A 24,132-nucleotide genomic window follows, 5' to 3' on the forward strand; every position below is an offset into this window, starting at 1 on the left:
CCCCTCACCACACCCCTCACTCTAGAGCTGGCACAGGCCCCCACCACAGTGAGGTTGAAAATCTGAGGAGGAGGGACTCAAATGATTAATGAAAGAAGAAAGCCAAGGCTGCAGCAGGAACATGTTTGTCAAGAGGCAGCCTCCTTCACCTCGGCTGGTTGCCTGGCAACCTATAGGCCTATTCCAATCCTGGCACCTCACTCCCGCCCCAGTTAGTTACAGATAATAAATAAAGACCGAAATTAGTCACAGACAACACACAAAGACTGCAAATATGGCACATAAACAGTTAAAAATCACAAATAAAGATTGAAGAAAATGACAAATAAAGACTGAAAAATGACAAATAAAGACTGAAAAAAATGACAAGTAAAAATTGAAAAAGATGACAGATAAAAATTGAAAACATGACAAAGACTGAAAAGATGACACGTAAAGACTGAAAAGATGACATAAACTGAAAAGATGACAAATAAACAGTTAAAAAACGACAATTAGAGACCGAAAAGATGAGAAATACAGAGTTAAAAATAACAAATGAAGTCTGGTAAAATGACAAATTAATGAGTGAAAAATGACAATTAATGTCTGGAAGGGAAGACGGGCCAGATGACATCACCCAGTGAGTCTGCGGTTGGCCATTTTATTGAGCTGATGTAAACAAGGGTCACCAATCACGGAGAGAGGCAGGCGAGTCTTTGATTAGCGATTGTTTGAGATTTTAGTAGAGTGGAGACAGAGAGAGAGAGAGAGAGAGATGGAAGAGAGAGAGAGGCAGAGGGCCAGACAGACTGAGAAAGAATTCATGCTCATTGCCAGTTGATCTGGTCTCAGTGCTGCCACACGACTTCAATACCATGTGTGGTCTACGTTTGTCTGCAGGTATTGAGAGGAGCTCCCAAGGAGTCAGCTTGCTATCCAGGTAAGGACACAGCCTCCTACTTTATATGATGGACAGAGCTGGTGTGCTTCGATAATCCCATTGAAGTAATTTACATCTCATTCAAACAGTGTTCAGCACAACTACCTATGCAGTCAGTCTGTGTTAAGTTATTTGTCAGCCTTCTTTACTATTCACCTCACACAGCATTTTAAACAACCCATCGCAGTTAATACATTATCCTCCACTCACTCGAATCCTGTCACTAAAGCCAAGAGTATATTTACTCTGTTCTGAAATGCAGAGCACAGCATAATAGGTGTAAAGAATTGGGTTATTTCAGGAACAGGGACTGGGATAGATTCTGCAACAGGGAATGGGAATATTCCATGCAGACAGAAAGGGAATATTTCACAGTCAAAAGTGGAAATGTTCGGTGGATAGGGAGTGGGAATGCTGCATGTACTAGCAGTGAGAATATGTTACACACACAAGGATTCAGAGTTTTCATTCAGAGTATTCATAGGATGAGGGCATAATTGACTAAACCAGCGTTTATTGCCTGTTCCTAGTTGCCCTTGCGTAGGTGGTGGTTGAGGAACAGCGATATATTTCCAAGTCAGGATGGTGAGTGACTTGGAGGGGAACATGTAGGCATTCCATGTATCTGCTGTCCTTGTCCTTCTAGATGGAAGTGGTCATGGGATTGGAAGGTGCTGTCTAAGGATCTTTAGTGACTTACTGTGATGCATCTTATGGGTAAAGTCACTGAAGCCCTACCAAACTATGAGATTGCTCACTCATTAGAGAAAGACGTGATTGGTGATAGTCACCACGCCTCAGGCAAAGGGAGGGATTAAGAGGAGAGTCCGTTATGGGTACCTCAGCCAGTGCAGGGATTGAATTCACGGCTTTGGTGTTACTCTGCATTGCAAACCAACCATCCAGCCAACTGAGCTAACCAGCTCCCGCACATTTCTCTCCAAGGCAACCAGCATTCTGACCTAGAAATATATCATCGTCCCTTCAGTGAACCTTCACCACCATCTTGTAGATGGTATATTGATGCCATGTGCATTGGTAGTGGGGGAAGCAAGCATTGAACGTGGTGGATGTGGTGCCAATCAAGCGGGCTGCTTTATCCTGGATGTGTCAAGCTTCTTGAGAGTTGTTGGAGCTGCACCCATCCAGACAAGTAGGGAGTAATCTATCACATTCCTGACTTGTGCCTTGTAGATGGTGGACAGACTTTGGGGAGTCAGGAGGTGAGTTACTCACCGCAGTATTCCCAGCCTCTGACCTGCTCTTGTTTATATGGTGAGTCTAGTTGAGTTTCCGCTCAATGGTATTCCCCATTGGGAAGGGTGTTGATAGAAATGCAGAAACATAGTAAATAGGAACAGGAATAGGCCATTCAACCCTTCAAGCTTTGATCATGGTTGACCATTTAACCCCTGCTTTCTCCCTATACCCTTTGATCCCTTTAGCCCTAAGGACAATATCTAACTGCTCCTTGAAGCTATTCAACGTTTTGGTCTCAACCGCTTTAGGTAGCAGTGAATTCCACAGGCTCACCATTCTCTGGGTGAAGAAAGTTTACCTAATTGCGGTATAAGTTTCTGACTCCATAGCCTTGGAGTGTGACCCGTGTATCTGAACTCCCCAATCCTGTGTTTACCCTCTCCAGTCCTGTTAGAATCAGATAGGTTTCTCTGTGATCCCCCTTATTCTTCTAAACTCCAGTGAATACAATCCGAACCGTTCCAGTCTCTCCTCAGTTGTCAGTCCCACTGTCCCAGCAATCCGTTGGGAAAGCTTTGCTGCACTTTCTTCTTAGCCAGGAAATCCTTCTGTAGCTAAGGGTACCAGAACTGCACTCAATACTCCAGGTGAAGTCTCATCAAGGCCCCTGTACAGTTGCAGCAAGACCTCCCTGCTCCTGTATTTGAACCCACTCACTATGAAGATCTGCGTACCATTTGCCTCCTAACTGCTGCACCTGCACGTTCACTTTCAGTGACTGGTGTACAGGGACACGCAGGTCTGACTGCACCTCCCCTTCTCCCAATTTATCGCCATTCAGATAATAACCTCCCTTCGTGTTTTCGTCACCAAAATGCATAACCTCACATTTCTCCACATTACATTGTATCTATCATGTATTTACCCATTCACTCAACTTGTCCAAATTGCACTGAAGATTCTCTGCATCGTCCTCAGCTCACCCTCCCATCCAGCTTTGTGTCAGCTGCAACTTTGGAGATGTTATATTTAGCTGCCTCATCTAAATGATTTAATATATACAGTATAGTGAATAGCTGGGGTCCAATCACGGATCCCTGTAGTACCTCATTACTCACTGCCTGCCATTTGGGAAGTGACCTATTTATTCGTGCTGTTTGTTTCCACTCCTCCAAACCAGTTCTTTATCCAAGTCACAGCACTACCCCCAATCCCATTCATTTTAATTTTACATGTGAATCTCTTCCATGAGGACCTTACCAGTAGCCTTCTGGAAGTCCAAATAAACCACATCCACTAGCTCCCCCGATCATCTTCACTAGTTACATCCTCAAAACATTCCAGTAGATTTGTCAAGCATGATTTCCCTTCTTAAATTCATTCAAATTCTATCCAGTCCAATCACTGTTTTCCAAGTGCTCTGCTGTAATTGACTACACCACCAAAGACAGTTAGTAATGGTAATTCAGTAATGTTAATACCATTGAATGTCAAATGGTTAGATTCTTTCTTATTGGAAATTATTATTACTTGGTTTTACTTGGTATTTGAGGAAAATATCACTTGCCACTTTTCAGCCCAAATTTGGATATTGTCCAGGTCTTGCTACATTTGGATTCAGATGTATTGCCGTTCATTCACTGTCACTGGGTTCCCTCCCTAAGGGCATTGTGGGTCAATCCACAGCAGGTGGACTGCAGGAGTTCAAGAAGGCAGTCAGGATTAGAGTGGTGCTGGAAATACACAGCAGGTCAGGCAGCATCCAAGCAACAGGACTGCTCCTCGGATGCTGCCTGACTTACTGTGCTTTTCCAGCACCACTCTAATCTTGACTCTAATCTCCAGCATCTGCAGTCCTCAGTTTCACCTAGTTCAAGAAGGCAGCTCAGCCCCACCTTCCCAAGGGCAATTAGGGACGGGCAGTAGATGCTGGCCCAGCCAGTGACCCCCATATCCCATGAATGATTTTTAAAAATCATGAACTCTGTTTCTTTCTACACCGCTGCTGCCAAAACTTGTTGAGTTTTTTTCTGCACTTTAGACCATAAGACCATAAAATATAGGAACAGAATCAGGCCATTCAGCCCATTGAGTCTGCTCCACCATTCGATTATGGCTGATGTGTTTCCTGCTCCTCCCATAACCTTTGATCCCCTTACTAATCAAGAATCTATCTGTTTCGGTCTTTAATACACTCAATGACTTGGTATCCACAGCGACCACCACCCCCCACCGCTCCCCCACCCCTTGATGATGAGTTCCACAGATTCACCCTCTGGCTGAAGAAATTCCTCCTCATCTCAGTTCTAAAGGGTCGTCCCTTCCCTCTGAGGCTGTGCCCTCAGGTCCTAGTCTCTCCTACCAGTAGAAACACCTTCTCCACGTCCACTCTATCCAGGCCTCTCAGTAGTCTATAAGTCTCAATCAGAACCCTCCCCCTCATCCTTCTGAACTCCATTGAGTCCAGACTCCGAGTCCTCAGCAGCTCCTGACATGACAAAACTTTCATCCCCAGGATCATTTTTGTAAACTCCTCTGGACCTCCTTCCGAGCCCAGCACGTCCTTCCTTAGAGACGGGGCTCAAAACTGCTCACAATATTCCAAATGTGATCTGACCAGAGCCTTATACAGCGTCAGTCGTACATCCCTGCTCTTGTATTCCAGCCCTCTCAAAGTGAATGCCAACATTGCTGACGGAGACTTTCTGACGGAGTTTCACAAGCTGACCCAGGAATCCACTGTCAGTGCTGTTGTAGGTGCAGTGATGCTGAGCTCAGTACCTCTACTGCATGAGAAGATTCCAGCAATTAAAAAATATAGAGTCATAGAGATGTACAGCACGGAAACAGACCCTTCAGTCTAACTCGTCCATGCCGACCAGATATCCTAAATAAATCGAGTTCCATTTGTCAGCACTTGGCCCATATCCCTCCAATACCTTCCTGTTCATATACCCATCCAGATGCCTTTTAAATGTTGTAATTGGACCAGCCCCCACCACTTCCTCTGGCTGCTCATTCCATACACGCACTACCCTCTGCGTGAAAAAGTCCTTTTTCAATCTTTTCCCTCTCACCTTAAATCTACACCCTCTACTTCCGGACTCCCTCACCCCACGGAAAAGACCTTGCCTATTTACCCTATCCATACCTCTCACAGTCTTTTTCCTTTGGGTTAATGCTGACTCCACCGAGGGGAGTCTTCTCTCTGATCGCCATTGAGTTCAGTTTGCACTGGCTCTTTGACGCTGCTTTCCCCTCCGTCTCTAGGAGCCTGTCAGGTTCAAGAGTCATTTGCTTTACAGGGCAGGGGGAGTGGGTTCGGCGGGGGCTGAATGGTCCAATGCTGGAGCCTCAGGGTCTATGAGGGGATGGGATGGGACACTCTTCCTGCTGCTTGCACATGGCCTCCAGCTGCTCCATTCGGAAACATTGCAAGTGGTTGGCATCTTCGCAAACTCTTCTTAAGTTTGCATGTTCTAGGGCGAGAGATTCACACGTGTCAGTGTTCCATAGGGTGAGAGAAAAGATGTGTTCCACACCTCAATGCTGCACAATGTAGGGGGGGTAGTGCATCTAGAAAGAGAGCTGGTGATTCAGTATTTCTGAGCGTGAATTACCACTCTGCTGTTCAAATGAGGCTGATATTTTAAATACTGCCATTGACAGTCTGCCATACAATCTAACATCCTCGCAGGAGCTTTGAGATGATCTTTCATCACTTCCCCACTGACATCCCTCACTCCAAACCAACCTGCTGTTCCAAAGCTGTGCACGTGAGTTCGGAAGGATCCCAATTGTCTTACTGGTAAAGATCTTGATTTGATTTGAGTTATTATGGTTGCATGTACCTCAGTACTGTGAAAAGTTTTGTTTTGTGTGCAGTACAAGCAGATCATACTGTACAAAGTTCATAGGCATTTTGGGAAAGCAAATCTTAGCAGGACTTATACACTTAATGGTAAGGTACTAGGGAGTGTTGCTGAACAAAGAGACCTTGGAGTGCAGGTTCATAGCTCCTTGAAAGTGGAGTCGCAGGTAGATAGGATAGTGAAGAAGGCGTTTGGTATGCTTTCCTTTATTGGTCAGAGTATTGAGTACAGGAGTTGGGAGGTCATGTTGCGGCTGTACAGGACATTGGTTAGGCCACTGTTGGAATATTGTGGGCAATTCTGGTCTCTTGCCTATTGGAAACATGTTGTGGAACTTGAAAGGGTTCAGAAAAGATTTACAAGGATGTTGCCAGGGTTGGAGGATTTGAGCTATAGGGAGAGATTGGACAGGCTGGGGCTGTTTTCTCTGGAGCGTCAGAGGCTGGGGGGTGACCTTATAGAGGTTTACAAAATCATGAGGGACATGAGACAAAGTCTTTTCCCTGGGGTGGGGGAGTCCAGAACTAGAGGGCATAGGTTTAGGGTGAGAGGGGAAAGATATAAAAGAGACCTAAGGGGCAACATTTTCACGCAGAGGGTGGTGCATGTATGGAATGAGCTGCCAGAGGATGTGGTGGAGGCTGGTACAATTGCAACATTTAAGAGGCATTTGGATGGGTATATGAATAGGAAAGGTTTGGAGGGATATGGGCCGGGTGCTGACAGGTGGGACTAGATTGGGTCGGGATATCTGGTCGGCATGGACGGATTGGACCGAAGGGTCTGTTTCCCGTGCTATACATCTCTATGACACTAACAACTCGAGGAATACAATGTTACGGCTGCAAAGAAGGAGCACAAAGAGCGAGGTCAACATTAGAATTGAAATTTGGGAGATCCATTCAGAAGTCTAATAACATTGTGGAGAAGAAGGTGTTCTTGAGCCTGTTGGTGTGTGTATGTTCAGGCTTCTGTATCTTCCACCTGATGGAAGAGATTCTAACCGGGGTGGGTCTTTGATGAAATTAGCTGCCTTTCTGAGGCAATGAGAAGTGTAGATGGAGTCTGTGGGCGGGAGGTTTGGCTCCCGTGATGTTCTGGGCTGTGTTCACAACTGTCGTTATGTTGAAAGACTGAAGAGGTTTGGATTGTTTTCCTGGGGGGAGATTCGGTTGTGTGGAGTTGTGACAGAGGTGTTTAAAATCACGAGGGGTCTAGACAGAGTCGATGGGGAGAAACTGTTGCTATTGGTGGAAAGGCCAAAAAGCCTTGACGGAGACATGAGGAAAAGCCTTTTCAAGTATCGGGGAACTTGGATCTGGAATGCAGTGTCTTAAGAGTGTAGTGATGGAGAGCGCGATGATTGAGATATTCAGGAGAAGCTTGCAATATAATCTGAAGAGGAGAGCTCTTGTGGCATTGTAGTAGTGACCTTACCTTGGAGCCAAGAGGCCTGGCTTCACATTCCACCGACTCCAGAAGTGAGTCATAACATCTCTGAACACGTTGTTTACAAAATGTCTATATTTCTCAAAAGGAAGAATGTACAGGGCTGTGGACAGAACGTGGGGAGTGGCACTGGGCCCTGCAGAGGGCTAGCACAGAAATAGTGGGTGGAATGTCCTCCTTTTGTGCTGTGGCATTTTGATGATTCTATCCAATCTATTAGCTCTTTCCAGGAAATGAGTTCTGTGTTGGATTGTATTAATCCCGCCCTGCTGGCTTATTGCATTAATATGCATTTTATATACTATCATTGTGTTCTATCATATGGAACTTGATGTGTTTTTTCACTACTTTTGAGAATAACAGAGAACTATTTGCTTGAGCTTTCCAATTCGGTCACCAATACAGATTAAACCAAAATATTGTGCATTGCATTTGCAGTTAAGTTGCCCAAACCAATGACAATAGCTCCTGTTTTACAGAATATCTGCTAACATATCTACTTTCCTAATCATAGCAGTAAAAACACAGCTCAGTCATGGTCTTGTCAAAAATGTGCACTTTTTAGTTTCTATTGTGGGCGGCACGGTGGCACAGTGGTTAGCACTGTTGCCTCACAGTGCCAGAGACCTGGGTTCAATTCCTGCCTCAGGTGACTGACTGTGTGGAGTTTGCACGTTCTCCCTGTGTCTGCGTGGGTTTCCTCCAGGTGCTCCGGTTTCCTCCCACAGTCCAAAGATGTGCAGGTCAGGTGAATTGGTCATGCTAAATTGCCCGTAGTGTTAGGTAAGGGGTAGATGTAGGGGTACGGGTGGGTTGCGCTTTGGCGGGTTGGTGTGGACTTGTTGGGCCGAAGGGCCTGTTTCCACACTGTAAGTAATCTAATTCTCAAAAAATTACACAGGTCAGGAGTTTAACCTTTTTCCAGCTTAAATTGATTAAAGCAATTACGAATCGCATCTTAACAGTAAACTACCGACAGAAATCTGGTTATTGTTTCTTGGGGGCGTTTGGGGATCAGTGACATAACTACCTTTTGTTGTCCATGTTTAACTGTCCCTGAGATGATGCTGGTGAGACATCATCCCGACTTGGAAATATATCGCCGTTCCTTCACTGTCGCTGGGTCAAAATCCTGGAATTCCCTCCCTCAGGGCATTGTGGGTCAACCCACAGCAGGTGGACTGCAGCGGTTCAAGAAGGCAGCTCACCCCCACCTTCTCAAGGGGGCAACTAGGGACAGGCAGCAATGCCCACATCCCATGAATGAATTTATCAAGTTTAGGAATGTTCTTGGGGAAGGAATTTCATAACTTTAATGAAAGAGCTATTCCAGGAGCCTTGGTAGGTTGTTTCCTGAGTGTTGTTGGAACTGCACTCATCTGTCTTCTTGCAAAGTCAGAATGAAGTGACATCAGTAATCTTTTCAAAATAAAATTATGAAGGAGGGACTTGCCATTCCACAAAGTGTCCTTGAAGACATCGTCATTATTATAATGCAGGGATGATACCATCACAGGGCACACTGGGAGATGCCTGAGCAATGCTGCTGTTTGAGGGGTGGCAAACACTCAGGAGATTAAAATCCTTGAGGCCCTATCCATCGTGGCCAGCCCCTTCAACCAAGCCAACCTCAAGGGTGCTGCCAAAGTAACACCAACACATCTCCCGTCCCACCAGAGGACCCAACATTCTGGACCAATGCCACACAACCATCAAAGACACTTGGCGCACCATCCCCTGCCTTCACTAAAAAAAAAATCAGATCACAGCATTGTGTTCCTCCTCTCAGCTTACAAGCAGAAGCTGAAATGGGAGGATTCTTCATTGTTGGTCAGAGGCCGTGGAACAGCGTCTCCGGGACTGTTTGGAATTTGTGGACTAGACCATGTTCAAGTACTCAGTGGAAATCCAAGACAAGTGTGCCACCCACTGTCATTAGCAACTGAGTGGAGGACTGCGTACCAAAGAAGTCAACCTGAGTGTTCCCCAAACATAAACCTTGGATGAACCAGGATATCCACCCCCTATTGAGGGTTCAGAGGGGCACTGTTCAAACTGGACGACCCAGACCAATACAGGAAATCCAGATATAATATCCGCAAAGCCATCAGGGATGCCAAGAGGCAGTACCTGACCAAATTAGAGGCCCCAACCAACCAGATAGACCCCTGATGTGCCCAAGGCAAGGCCGAAACAACATAATCGGATACAAAATGAGGGAGAGCAAGATAACAGGCAAAGATACATCCCTCTCTGATGTGCTCAGTCCTTTTGATGCTGGGTTTCAGAATGCTAGTGGCGCGGAGCCATCTGCCCCACAGTCTTGGATGCGCCTGTTCCCTCGGTCCCACTGCAGACATCAGATCAGTCTTCCTGCGAGTCAACCCAAGGAAAGAGACGGGCCTGGACAGAGTTCCCAGCCGAGCACTCAGATCCAGTGCAGACCGGCTGGTGGAGGTATTCACTGAGATCATCAGCCTCTCCCTCCTACAACCCAAAGTCCCCACCTGCTTCAAGAAGACCACCATCATCCCTGTCCCTAAGAAAGCACATGCAACATGCCTTAATGACTATCACCCAGTGGCTGTGACCTCAATAAGCTTGAAGGGCTTCGAGAGGCTGGTCATGGCCCACAACAGCTCCACTCTCCCAGCCTGCCTTGATCCCCTACGATTGGCTTATCGACATAACAGGTCCACAGTGGACACCATATCCCTAGACGTGCACTAGTCCCTGACATATCTGGATTACAAAGACACCGATGTCAGATTCTGCTCGCTGACTAAAGAGCTGCCTTCCACACCATTATCTCCTCCAGATTGATCTCAAAACTCCGTGACCTTCATTTCGGCTCCACCCTCTACAACCGGATCCTCAGCTTCCTGACCCACAGACCGCAATCAGTGACAACAACTGCACTTCCTCCACAATAACCCTCAGAACTGGAGGACTCCCCCCCCCCCCCACCCCCCACCACCCCACCCCCCTTAAGGATGCATTCTCAGCCCCCAACTGTACTCACTGTACACCCACGCCTGTGTGGCCAAATTCCATTTACAGGTTTGCTGATGACACCACTGTGGTAAGATGGATATCAAACAACGACTCAGAGTACAGAAGGGAGACAGAGGGCTTGGTGACGTGGTGCATTAGGAACAACCCCTCTCTCAACGTCAGCAAAACTAAAGAACTGATCATTGACTTTGTGAAGGAAGGAGGAGAACACGCCCCCATCTACATCACTGGAGTAGAGGTTGAGAGGGTGGAGAGCATCAAGTTCCTCAGAGTGACAATAACTGACAACCTGACCTGGACTTCCCATGGAGATGTGATGGTCAAGAAGACACAATAACGCCTCTTCTTCCTCAGGCCACTCAGGGAATTTGGCATGTCTAGAAGGACCCTCACCAACTTTTACAGATGCACCATTGAAAGCATACTGTCCTGTGCATAACCGCCTGCTATAGGACACTGCTCTGCCCAGGACTGTAAGAAACTACAGAGGGTGGTGTGTGTAGCCCAGACCATCACGGAAGCCAACCTCCCATCCATGGTCTCCATTTACACAGCTTGCTGCCTCAGAAAGGCTGCCAACATCGTTAAAGACCCCTCCCACCCAAGTAATGATCTCCTATAACCTCGTTCGTCAGGAAGAAGATACAGAAACCTGAACACACGCACACACTAACAGGTTCAGGAACAGCTTCTTCCCGACTGTTATTAGACTGATGAATGGACCGCTCTAATTTCAAATAATGTTGATCTAGTTAAGGTTGATCTTGTTTTGGGCTCCTCATGTGCAGTGTAACCTGTTGGCATCATTCTGTTCAAGTACCCTGTGATCTGTACGTCCTTGTTTGCTATGATCTGCCTGTACTGCTCACAAAACAAAGCCTTTCACTGTATTTAGGTTCATGTGACAATAAATCAAATCAAATCCAGGCTGGATCTACCCCAAGAACTGCCCAGGTTACCTCAGAAACAAAACCTTTCCCACCCGCCCTCACTCTCACGTCTGAGAGTCTGTCCCTCAGAGCTCACCATTGGCTGAATGTGAGGGACAGTGGGTACCAGACAAGAAGGGGCATGGAGACCTGTGGGTCAATACATTGCAGGGAGGGGGAGAGGGTAGGGAAATATTGGGGGTGATGGAGGGGTGGGAGCTGAGGGGGCTGCAGAGGGTCAGGGGTGTGGTTGGGAAGTGGATTGGGGTGAGACGATACTGTGGTTTGGAAGGAGGGGGCATGATAGGAGAGGGGCAGGGGTGTTGATATAGTTGGGGAAGGGAATGGGGGATATCGATATAGTTAGGAGGGGAAAATGAAATATTGATATATTGGGGGAGGGGAATGGGGGGCTGTTGATGCAGGGGATGAGGGGAGTGGGGAGGGGAATGGGGGGCTGTTGATGCAGGGGGTGAGGGGAGTGGGGAGGGGAATGGGGGGCTGTTGATGCAGGGGGTGAGGGGAGTGGGGAGGGGAATGGGGGAGTGTTGATGCAGGGGGTGAGGGGAGTGAGGAGGGGAATGGGGGGTGTTGATGCAGGGGGTGAGGGGAGTGAGGAGGGGAATGGGGGAGTGTTGATACAGTGGAGGAGGGGAATGTGGGGGAAGTATGTTCTATTCCAATGCTGTTAGTGTGCGGGAGATAATCTCCTAGTTGTGCCTCATGGTCAAACACCTCGGGTGACTGTGTGGAGTTTGCACACTCTCCCCGTGTCTGCTTGGGTTTCCTCTGGGTGCTCCGGTTTCCTCCCACAATCCAAAGATGTGCAGGTCAGGGTGAATTGGCCGTGCTAAATTGCCCATCGTGTTCAGGGATGTGTAGGTTAAGTGCATTAGTCAAGGGTAAATGTACAGTAATAGGGTAGGGGAATGGGTCTGGGTGGGTTACTCTTCAAAGGGTCAGTGTGGACTTGTTGGGCCAAAGGGCCTATTTCCACACTGTAGGGATTCTACTCTATCTATAATAATGGGAGCGAGTTACAGACTGGAATCTAATCGGGGGGGTTCAGCGTGGATCATATATACAATAACAGATACCCGAGAGTGACTTACAGATTGGAATCTAACCGAGAGGTTTGGGTTGCTTTACATATACAATAATGGATACCTTGGAGTGAGTTATAGACTGGAATCTCATCGAGAAATTTGGGCTTTTTAAATTTTGAATATGGATTGTTATTCTCAGTGGTTATATCATAACCAACAAGGATAAAGTTTGAGTTGCTCAACTTGAAGTGACAACCTCCCTTCATGCCTGATTAGAGTCTGCTGTTAACCTCTCTCCCTCTAAAGTGGCTAGTTTTATCAAAGTGCTGTGGAGATAGGGAGAACACTAAGGTCTGTGTTTCTATTGGGGTGGGATGCTTTAGTTTGTGCCAAGTCCATAAGGAGAGAACCCAGACAACAACTTAAACTTCTGTTTACATTTCCCAATCGGAAACCATGAAGGAACCGGGAAATCCATTCACGGCTGAGTCCAGGTCTGAGGTGTTCAAGTCGGGTGAACACTGACCTGTACAGGAAATCCAGGTATAACCTTCATAAGACCATCAGAGATGGCAGGAGACAATACCAAACTAAGCTTGAGACCTAGACTAACCACGCAGACACCCATTGTTTATGGCAAGCTTACATGGCATAATCGGCTACAAAGGAAGTCGAACTGAATTGTGGGTAACAGGGCATCCCTCCCTGATGACCTCAACATAATCTCTGCTCGTTTTGATCACAAGGTCAGTGAAATGACGCCCTCACAGTCTCGGGTGCACCTGTACCCATGGTCACTGCCACAGATATTAGATCAGCCTTCTGGAGAGTAAACCCATGGAAAGAGACCAGCCCAGATGGAGTCCCTGGCCATGCACTCAGATCCTGCAGGGGTCAGCTGGTCGGAGTATTCGCTGACATCTTTAACCTCTCCTTACTACAATCTGAAGTGCCCAACTGCTCCAAGAAGATCACCATCATCCCAGTGCCGAAGAAAGATCATGCAGCGTGCCTCAATGACTGCCACCTGGTGGCTCTGACCTCCATTATTACAAAGAGCTTCGACAGATTAGTCATGGCTCACATCAGCTCCAGCCTCCCAGCCTGCCTCAATCCCTTGCAATTCACCTACCGGTGCAACAGGTCCCTGGCAGACGCCATCTCCCTGGCCCTACCCTCATCTCTGGAACATCTGGACCACAAGGATACCTACTCCTGGATTAGTGATGCTGGAAGAGCACAGCAGTTCAGGCAGCATCCGAGGAGCAGTAAAATCAATGTTTCGGGCAAAAGCCCTTCATCAAGGATACCTATGTCAGGCTCCTACATATTAACAACAGTTCTGCCTTCAACACCCGTAATTCCAAATCAACTCATCTCAAAACTCCACAATCTAGACTCTGCGACATCCTCTGTAACTGGGTCCTTGACTTCCTGGCCCGCAGAATGCAATCAGTCAGAATATACCTCCTCCACTGTAATCCCCAACACCAGTACCCCATAAGGCTGTGTAACCAGCTCCTTACTATACTCCTTATACACTCACAACTCTGTGGTCAAATTCCACAACAACTCCATTTACAAGTTTGCTGATGACGCCACTGTTGGTGTTAGATCTCAAGCAATGGCAAGATAGAGTACAGGAAGGAGACTGAGTGACCTTAACAGCACGGTATAAAGACCTCTCCATCACGGTCAGCAAAACGAAGGAGCTGGTCATCGACTTCAGGAAGTGGAGTGGAGGGCAGGTTCCTCTCTGCATCAATGGTGCTGAGGTGGGGAGGGTCGAGAGCATCAAGTTCCTGGGAGTGATGATCACCAACAATCTGTCCTGGTCCGCCCACCTTGACACAATGGTCAAGGAAATTTAGCATGTCCACAAGGATTCTCGCCAATTGTTAGAGATGCACTACAGAAAGCATCCCAACTGAATGCATCACTGCAAGACCTAAAAAGAGTTGTCAACACAGGCCAGTCTATCACACAAACCAGCCTTCCATCCATTGACTCCATCTACACTTGCTGCTGCCTTGGGAAAGCAGCCAACATCATCAAAGATCCCTCCCACCCCAATTGTACTCTCCTTCATCCTCTTCCATTGGGCAGAAGATATAAAAGATAAATCCCCAGGACCTGATCAGGTGTACCTTAGAACTCTGTGGGAAGCTAGAGAAGTGATTGCTGGGCCTCTTGCTGAGATATTTGTATCATCGACAGTCACAGGTGAGGTGCCGGAAGACTGGAGATTGGCTAACGTGGTGACACTCTTTAAGAAGAGTGGTAAGGACAAGCCAGGGATCTATAGACCGGTGAGCCTGACCTCGGTGGGTAAGTTGTTGGAGGGAATCCTGAGGGACAGGATGTACATGTATTTGGAAAGGCAAGGACTGATTAGGGATAGTCAACATGGCTTTGTGCGTGGGAAATCATGTTTCCCAAACTTGATTGAGTTTTTTTGAAGAAGTAACAAAGAGGATTGATGAGGGCAGAGCAGTGGATGTGATCTATATGGACTTCAGTAAGGTGTTCGACAACGTTCCCCATGGGACACTGGTTATAGCAAGGTTAGATCTCATGGAATACAGGGAGAACTAGACATTTGGATACAGAACTGGCTCAAATGTGGAAGACAGGGGTGGTGGTGGAGAGTCATTTTTCAGACTGGAGGCCTGTGACCAGTGGAGTGCCACAAGGATCGGTTGCTGGGTCCTCTACTTTTTGTCATTTACATAAATGATTTGGATGCGAGCATAAGAGGTACAGTTAGTAAGTTTGCAGATGACACCAAAATTGGAGGTGTAGTGGACAGCAAAGAAGGTTACCTCAGATTACAACAGGATCTGGATCAGATGGGCCAATGGGCTGAGAAGTGGCAGATGGAGTTTAATTCAGATAAATGCGAGGTGCTGCATTTTGGGAAAGCAAATCTTAGCAGGACTTAATGGTAAGGTCCTAGGGAGTGTTGCTGAACAAAGAGACCTTGGAGTGCAGGTTCATAGCTCCTTGAAAGTGGAGTCGCAGGTAGATAGGATAGTGAAGAAGTCGTTTGGTATGCTTTCCTTTATTGGTCAGAGTACTGAGTATGGGAGTTGGGAGGTCATGTTGCGGCTGTACAGGACATTGGTCAGGCCACTGTTGGAATATTGCAATTCTGATCTCCTTCCTACCAGAAAGATGTTGTGGGACTTGAAAGGGTTCAGAAAAGATTTACAAGGATGTTTCCAGGGTTGGAAGATTTGAGCTATTAGGAGAGTTTGAATAGGCTGGGGCTGTTTTCCCTGGAGCGTCGGAGGCTGAAGAATGACCTCATAAAGGTTTATAAGATCATGAGAGGCATGGATATGGTAAATAGACAAAGTCTTTTCCCTGGGGTCGGGGAGTCCAGAACTAGAGGGTATAGGTTTAGGGTGAGAGGGGAAAGATATAAAAGAGACCTACGGGACAACTTTTTCACACAGAGGGTGGTACATGTATGGAATGAGCTGCCAGAGGAAGTGGTGGAGGCTGGTACAATTACAACATTTAAGAGGCATTTGGATGGGTATATGAATAGGAAGGGTTTGGAGGGATATGGGCCGGGTGCTGGCAGGTGGGATTAGATTGGGTTGGGATATTTGGTCGGCATGGACAGTTTGGACCAAAGGGTCTGTTTCCATGCTGAACATCTCTATGATTCTATGAATCTAATACAGGTGTGAACATGTTCAAGATCAACTTCTTCCCCACTATTATCAGACTTTTGAACAGACCTCTCAAATATTAATGCTGATCCCTCTTTCTGTCTTTCTCTCTGCGGTTGTAACATTGTATTCTGCTGGAAGAGCACAGCAGTTCAGGAAGCATCCAAGTAGCTTCGAAATCGATGTTTCGGGCAAAGTCTGCAGTCATTGTTTTTACCACATTGTATTCTGCACTCTGTTCTGTTACCCTGATACACCTTCTCTGGTATGATCTGCCTGTGTTGCACGCAAAACAACACTTTTCACTGTATTTTGGTACACATAACAACAATAAATCTAACTATCAAACTATGTTTTATGTCAAATTACAAAACCACTTCATTGGTCCAGTGTATTGCAGCATTGCCAAGATTTCTAGCGTTCCATTTGTATGCAATGCTAGTTCGTGTTTGCTGCTGGAATTTTGATTAAATCTCATTACCTGATTACAGTGGGGTGGAAATAATTCAGATTGACAGGTCCTGATGTGCATGACGTTGCCAACAGACTGAAAGGTTCCCTGGAAAATGAGCTTGGAGCGTCTCCCGTCACATCACGCTCCTGAAATCAAGGAACAGCTTCTCTCACCTTTCCCATCGCTCTCTCTGTGTTCTACTCAATTTCATCATTTAAATCTCATGTGGTTCAAAGGTGATGGCCAAGGAGGGACGGGAACAGGAAGGGATGAAGGAATCCATGAACAGATCCTTGTTAACCAGAAATAGGTTAAAGAGAATCTGGAATCCAGGCATACATCCTGGCGAATATGTGATAAAGTCCAATCAGTTCTTCTGTAATGTGGTGGTTGTGCTCTTGTGCAACGCTACGTTGTAACAACTTTAGAAATAGCGCTGAAAGTGTTGGCGATGTAATCATTGTACAGCCAACACATGTTTTAAATGTTTGTGCTTTCGAAATGGCATCCCCAATTTGTCAATCATGTTACAGCGAATTCGCATTGACAAAACGCACGTTTGGGAGAATGACCTGTAACAGATCCGTTGGAAGGAGTAATCCAAACACAACAGGTAACGTTTGCTCCAGTAATCAATCCCAGGGAATGAATGATGAACGCCCCAAAGGGTCTGGAAAATCCACGGGAGACAGGAAGCAAACCTCAGGGGAGTTTGGAATTCCGAGAAATGACATGTTGGGGAGAGGATGGTGAGTTCTCTTTTCAGACCCTGGGGAACAGCGGGAGCTGAAAATATCGATGGAGGATGTATGATAATGAAGAACGTTTCGCTGTGTGAGAGAGACAGGTAGAGTGAGCTGATTGCTGAGTGAAGAGAACCTGGTCCGCTGCTTCTATCTTGTTCCGTTTATTGTTCTGGAATATCAGAATCATAGGACTGGATTTGACCATCACAGTGAGAGCTGAGGCCCTGAAAACCACCTCGAACGGAGGCCTTAATGAGGACCATTGTATCATTCCTCACTAGGGGAGTGTAATGGAGAACCCTGAGGGTCATCACAAATGTTAAAGATTATTTTTTGAAAAGTACACAGCGTTCCTCAATTTATCAACCTTCCAGAGCCACATTGGTAAAAAGCATGGATTTAATGAAAATTATTATTTATTCCAAGCAATTAGACTCTAGCTACAGATAGAGTCGAAAGGTGTAGTGCTAGAAAATCGCAGCAGGTCAGTCAGCAACCAAGGAGCCGGAGAGTCGACATTTCGGGCAAAAGCCTTTCATCGGGAATTTGGGGTGGAAGGGGGCTGAGAGATAAATGGGGGATGGGGGTGGTTCTAGGGGGAAGGTAGCTGAGAAGGCGATAGGTAGATGCAGGTTGAGGGGTAATGGTGATTGGTCGGTGGGGAGGGTGGAGCACGTAGGTGGGAACAAAGATGAACAGGTGGGACAGGTCAAGAGGGCAGTGCCGAGTTGGAGGGTTGGATCTGGGATGAGGTGGGGGGGGGGAGATCTGGAAATTGGTGAAGTCGACATTGATGCTGGGTGGTTGGAGGGTCCAAAGGCAGAAGATGAGGTGTCTTTCCTCCAGGTGTCAGGTAGCTGGGATTTGTGGCGGTAGAGGAGGCCCAGGACTTGCATGTCCTTGTCAGAGTGGGAGGGGAAGTTGAAGTAGTCAGCCACAAGGTAAACAATTATGAATCGTTAGTACATAGTTCAACTAATTAAAGATCAAATCTCCTTACATAATCCCCCTTACATGTGGGCAGACACAAAGAGGAGAATAAAATGTGTTGTTAATGAAGGGAACACTAGACAGCAATTTGCAGGATGTACTGAGATGAAAAACTAAAGAACTGAAAATGCTGGAAATCAGAAGCAAAAGCAGAAATTACTGAAAAAACGCAGCATCTGTGAGAGAAAGCAGAGTTTCAAGACCAGTGACCCTTCTTCAGGCCTGTTGAGATGACTCTTGTGCTGGTTAGAATGCTGCTTCTCAGTCATCGTTCTCCAGATGCTTCCACTTGTTCCTTGGACTAGGCAGTCAATCTTGATTCCCAACATTACATTGGGAAAACTCCCTGGCAGTGGGAATGTATTGGAATCTGCCACCCCTTGGCCTCCAATCCCACTGGGGTGGAGCCGGGGAAAATTCTGCCCGTGGTTAGGAGAGCTAGTCCCATAGTGCACATTGTCCACGGTATCTCCAAATATAGAATGCTAATGATCAATCCCACATCACTGGACTGAGTTAGGGGAGACAGTGTGCATCTGTGGAATTCTTTACCTCAGATGGCTGTCGATGCTAGGATTAACTTTATTCAAGGCTGAGACAGACAGATTTTAATCAGTGAAAGGTTATGGGGGAAAGGCAGGAAAGTGGAGTTGAGGATGATCAGATCGGCCAAGACCACACTGAATGATGCAGCAGATGTGATGGGCTGAATGGCCTACTTCTTCTATGTGTTACGGTCTTAAAACTTTTACTGTTACAAATTAATTAAAATTGGCATTAACCAAATTAGAGCCGAGTGTTATGAAAGGAAAATGTGCTTTAAACAGCTGACACAACCCAATGTAGTTACTTATCCACACTTGTGTTGCTTCTGTCAAAAAATTGGGATCGTGTGCAATCTCACAGACTTTCCATTGTCGATTTGTCGGTCTGGGGACCTGGATAATACTCGTCATTGATTTTTCTGTCAGTTTGAAACACTACACCATCCTTCTTGCTTCCCTTGAGTTGTTTCTCCTAATCTGCTTCTCTCTTGATTTTGAACATCTGATTCACTAACGTCCTTCAGGGAAGGAAACTGCCATCCTTACCTGGTCTGGCCAACATGTGACTCCAGACTTACAGCAATGGGCTTGACTCTTAACTGCCCTCTGGGTAACTTAGCGATGGACAATAGAAACCGGCTTCATCATGTGACATCATTGTACCAAACATCCTCTCAACTCTCTCTTCTCCAGGGGAAACACCCTGAGATTCTCAAATCCACTTAGAGTCATAGAGATGTACAGCACAGAAACAGCCTTTCGGTCCAACTCGTCAATGCTGACCAGATATCCCAACCAAATCTAGCCCCATTTGCGAGCAACCGGCCCATATCCCTCCAAACCCTTCCTAATTATATACTCATCCAGATGCCTTTTGGATGCTGTAATTGTACCAGCCTCCACCACATCCTCTGGCAGCTCATTCCATACATGCACCACCCTCTGTATGAAAAGGTTGCCCCTCAGGTCTCTTTTATATCTTTCCCCTCTCACCCTAAACCTATGCTGTCTAGTGTCAAGTTCTAGGGTCAAGTCCAAACCCTTCTGATGCACTGACAGCAGGAGTGTCTCCTGTCCAGCCACAATTGTGTGGCATCTGAGGCTCACCAGACTTCCCACGTTTAAAGAAATGACTTGATGCACAAGCTCTTGCCTTGAACAAGTGCCACCCTTGCTCCCTGGGATGTCTACACACTTCCCAATGACTCAACATGGGAGGAGTGTTCGCAGATTTGAAAATGCCATTAATATTTTCTTGCACTGAAAATCAAGTACCAATGGAGTTTGATGAGAGACTGCCGTCTCCTAACTCGTTCCCCACCCCTCCCCACCCCCGACCCCCCCTCCACCCCACCCACCCACCTCCCCCCAACTCCAAACACATTATCATTGCTGTAGTGGTCATGCTGCTCTGTAATACAGCTACCTCCCTGCTGTTTATTCACAGTATCTGCTGTCCAATGTAAGGAGATCAGCTCTACTTTTAGCTGAGACCAGACGTTGTATTGGAGAGAAAATGTTCTTTACAAGGAGAAAGATAAACTTTATCAGAGGGTTCTGCCAGACCTTTTCAAGCTCTCCATCCCAAATATCTGCAGAGTCTGGGGCCAGCCCCTGATGTGTTAACCAGGGTCTGGGGTCTGCCCCTCGGTGTGTTAACCAGGGTCTGGGGCCTGCACCTCGGTGTGTTAACCAGGGTCTGGGGTCTGCCCCTCGGTGTGTTAACCAGGGTCTGGGGCCTGCACCTCGGTGTGTTAACCAGGGTCCGGGACCAGCCCCTCGGTGTGTTAACCAGGGTCCGGGGTCTGCCCCTCGGTGTGTTAACCAGGGTCCGGGACCAGCCCCTCGGTGTACCAGGGTCTGGGGCCAGCACCTCGGTGTGTTAACCAGGGTCCGGGGCCAGCCCCTCGGTGTGTTAACCAGGGTCCGGGGTCTGCCCCTCGGTGTGTTAACCAGGGTCTGGGGTCTGCCCCTCAGTGTGTTAACCAGGGTCTGGGGTCTGCCCCTCGGTGTGTTAACCAGGGTCCGGGTTTGCCCTTCGGTGTGTTAACCAGGGTCCGGGACCAGCCCCTCGGTGTACCAGGGTCCGGGGCCAGCACCTCGGTGTGTTAACCAGGGTCTGGGGTCTGCCCCTCGGTGTGTTAACCAGGGTGTGGGGTCTGCCCCTCGGTGTGTTAACCAGGGTCTGGGGTCTGCCCCTCGGTGTGTTAACCAGGGTCCGGGACCTGCCCCTCGGTGTGTTAACCAGGGTCTGGGGTCTGCCCCTCGGTGTGTTAACCAGGGTCTGGGGTCTGCCCCTCGGTGTGTTAACCAGGGTCCGGGACCAGCCCCTCGGTGTGTTAACCAGGTTCCGTGACCAGCCCCTCGGTGTGTTAACCAGGGTCTGGGGTCTGCCCCTCGGTGTGTTAACCAGGGTGTGGGGTCTGCCCCTCGGTGTGTTAACCAGGGTCTGGGGTCTGCCCCTCGGTGTGTTAACCAGGGTCCGGGACCTGCCCCTCGGTGTGTTAACCAGGGTCTGGGGTCTGCCCCTCGGTGTGTTAACCAGGGTCTGGGGTCTGCCCCTCGGTGTGTTAACCAGGGTCCGGGACCAGCCCCTCGGTGTGTTAACCAGGTTCCGTGACCAGCCCCTCGGTGTGTTAACCAGGGTCTGGGGTCTGCCCCTCGGTGTGTTAACCAGGGTCCGGGACCAGCCCCTCGGTGTGTTAACCAGGGTCTGGGGTCTGCCCCTCGGTGTGTTAACCAGGGTGTGGGGTCTGCCCCTCGGTGTGTTAACCAGGGTCTGGGGTCTGCCCCTCGGTGTGTTAACCAGGGTCCGGGACCTGCCCCTCGGTGTGTTAACCAGGGTCTGGGGTCTGCCCCTCGGTGTGTTAACCAGGGTCTGGGGTCTGCCCCTCGGTGTGTTAACCAGGGTCCGGGACCAGCCCCTCGGTGTGTTAACCAGGTTCCGTGACCAGCCCCTCGGTGTGTTAACCAGGGTCTGGGGTCTGCCCCTCGGTGTGTTAACCAGGGTGTGGGGTCTGCCCCTCGGTGTGTTAACCAGGGTCTGGGGTCTGCCCCTCGGTGTGTTAACCAGGGTCCGGGACCTGCCCCTCGGTGTGTTAACCAGGGTCTGGGGTCTGCCCCTCGGTGTGTTAACCAGGGTCTGGGGTCTGCCCCTCGGTGTGTTAACCAGGGTCCGGGACCAGCCCCTCGGTGTGTTAACCAGGTTCCGTGACCAGCCCCTCGGTGTGTTAACCAGGGTCTGGGGTCTGCCCCTCGGTGTGTTAACCAGGGTCCGGGACCAGCCCCTCGGTGTGTTAACCAGGGTCTGGGACCAGCCCCTCGGTGTGTTAACCAGGGTCCGGGACCAGCCCCTCGGTGTGTTAACCAGGGTCTGGGACCAGCCCCAGCCGTGTTAATCACGGTCTAGGGTCTGCCCCTGATGGTCAAACCTAAAGAAGAATTGTACTGAGAAAGCTTCAATTAATTCTCCTGTCCTTGTGGGTCTATGTTTGGTACACTGCATTACCCTTTCAATGAAGGTATGGCCCAAAGACAATATTACGGTACAGGGCGCAAGGCAGCTATTTCCGACATCCTCACATTGAGGACGCAATAAAGTCCAGCCCGATATTGAAGATCAGATCAGGGTGGCAGGTGTGTCAGACAGAATGGGTGTGGCTCTCTGCATTCATAGTCCTCACTAGTTCTGGGTTCATTAGGAACAGCAAGGCTGAGGTCAGTTAAACAAGCAGCTGCCAGTGGCCTCGGGTGGGTGGAAACTTTTCACATTTGACTGAAACCAAAGACATGCCTCAGACTGGAGGTGCTTTGTAAAGTGGAAGTAGGCCCAGTCCTGTGTGAATCATAGAAATATTAGAGATAGGAGCTGGAGGAGGCCATTCAGCCCTTTGAGCCTGCTCTTCCATTCATCACCATCATGGCTGATCGTCCAACTCAATAACCTAACCCTGCTTTCTCCCCATAACCTTTGATCCCATTCATCCCAAGGGCTATATCTAGACCCCTCTTGAATACATTCAATGTTTTGGCTTCTGGGCATATACCATCTGCCTTGATTTGGATGCTGTTGAGTGATATACAGGTCTCTGTTCGCACTCCTGAATGTGTGTGTTCCTGGCTGGGCCCAGCAGTTATTGCCCGTCCCTAGATGCCCCTAGAGAAGGTGGGGGTGATCTGCCTTCTTGGACCACTGCAGTCCACCTGCTGTGGGTTGACCCACAATGCCCTTAGGGAGGGGAATTCCAGGATTTAAACTCAGGGACAGTAAAGGAATGGCAATATATTTCCAAGTTAGGATGGTGAGGGGCTCAGAGGGGGACTTGCAGGGGGTGGTGTTCCCATGTATCTGCTGCCCTTGTCCTTTTGGATAGAAGCGGTCATGGATTTGGAAGGTGCTGTCTATGGATCTTTGGTGAATTGCTGCAGTGTATCTTGTCGATAGTATACACCGCTGCTCCTGAGTGGCAGTGGTGGAGGGAGTGAAAGTTTTAAACTGAGCTTGTGTTTGTGAGCTGACTGCACCAGAACTGTTAGATCTCCAAGTGAAATCTATGGGTCATCTGTGAAACATTCGTTTTAAATCTGGTCAACTATAAAGTGATTTCAAAAGTACGTGGAACCATAGAATCGCTACAGGGTGGAATCAGGCCGTTTGGCCCATCAAGTCTACACTAACCCTCCTAAGAGCATCTCACTCACCCTATTTCTGCATTGTCTCAGCACACACTGGCCGACCCATTGTCTCAGCATGCTCCTGCCCCACTGAACTCATCTCTACCTACCTCGACACTGTCCTATCCCCCCTAGTCCAGGAACTCCCCACATACATTTGAGACACCACCCACGCCCTCCACCTCCTCCAAGACTTCCGTTTCCCCGGCCCCCAACGCCTTATCTTCACCATGGATATCCAATCCCTCTACACCTCCATCCGCCATGACCAGGGCCTCCAAGCCCTCCATTTTTTCCTCTCCAGACGTCCCCAACAGTACCCTTCCACTGACACTCTCATTCGTTTGGCCGAACTGGTCCTCACCCTTAACAATTTCTCCTTTGAATCCTCCCACTTCCTCCAGACCAAAGGCGTAGCCATGGGCACACGTATGGGTCCCAGCTATGCCTGTCTCTTTGTTGGCTCCGTAGAACAGTTGATCTTCCGTAATTACACCGGCACCACTCCCCACCTCTTCCTCCGCTACATTGATGACTGCATTGGCGCCACCTCGTGCTCCCACGAGGAGGTTGAGCAATTAATCAACTTCACCAACACATTCCACCCTGA

General features: G+C 48.1%; 1 protein-coding gene across 2 annotated transcripts in view; it reads left to right on the forward strand.

Moving 5' to 3' along the window:
* Positions 1 to 679: 679 nt before the first annotated feature.
* lrrc24 (leucine rich repeat containing 24) overlaps positions 680 to 24,132 on the forward strand; it is a 134,432-nt gene continuing 110,979 nt past the window's right edge. The window contains exon 1 of one of the 2 annotated variants that reach the window (XM_072576411.1): positions 680 to 922. The gene's annotated coding sequence lies outside the window, so the exon portion shown is untranslated. The remainder of the gene's footprint in view (positions 923 to 24,132) is intronic. The other variant, XM_072576410.1, reaches the window with a different exon arrangement.

The sequence above is a fragment of the Chiloscyllium punctatum genome, chromosome 8, assembly GCF_047496795.1.
Source record: "Chiloscyllium punctatum isolate Juve2018m chromosome 8, sChiPun1.3, whole genome shotgun sequence".
Lineage (NCBI taxonomy): Eukaryota > Metazoa > Chordata > Chondrichthyes > Orectolobiformes > Hemiscylliidae > Chiloscyllium > Chiloscyllium punctatum.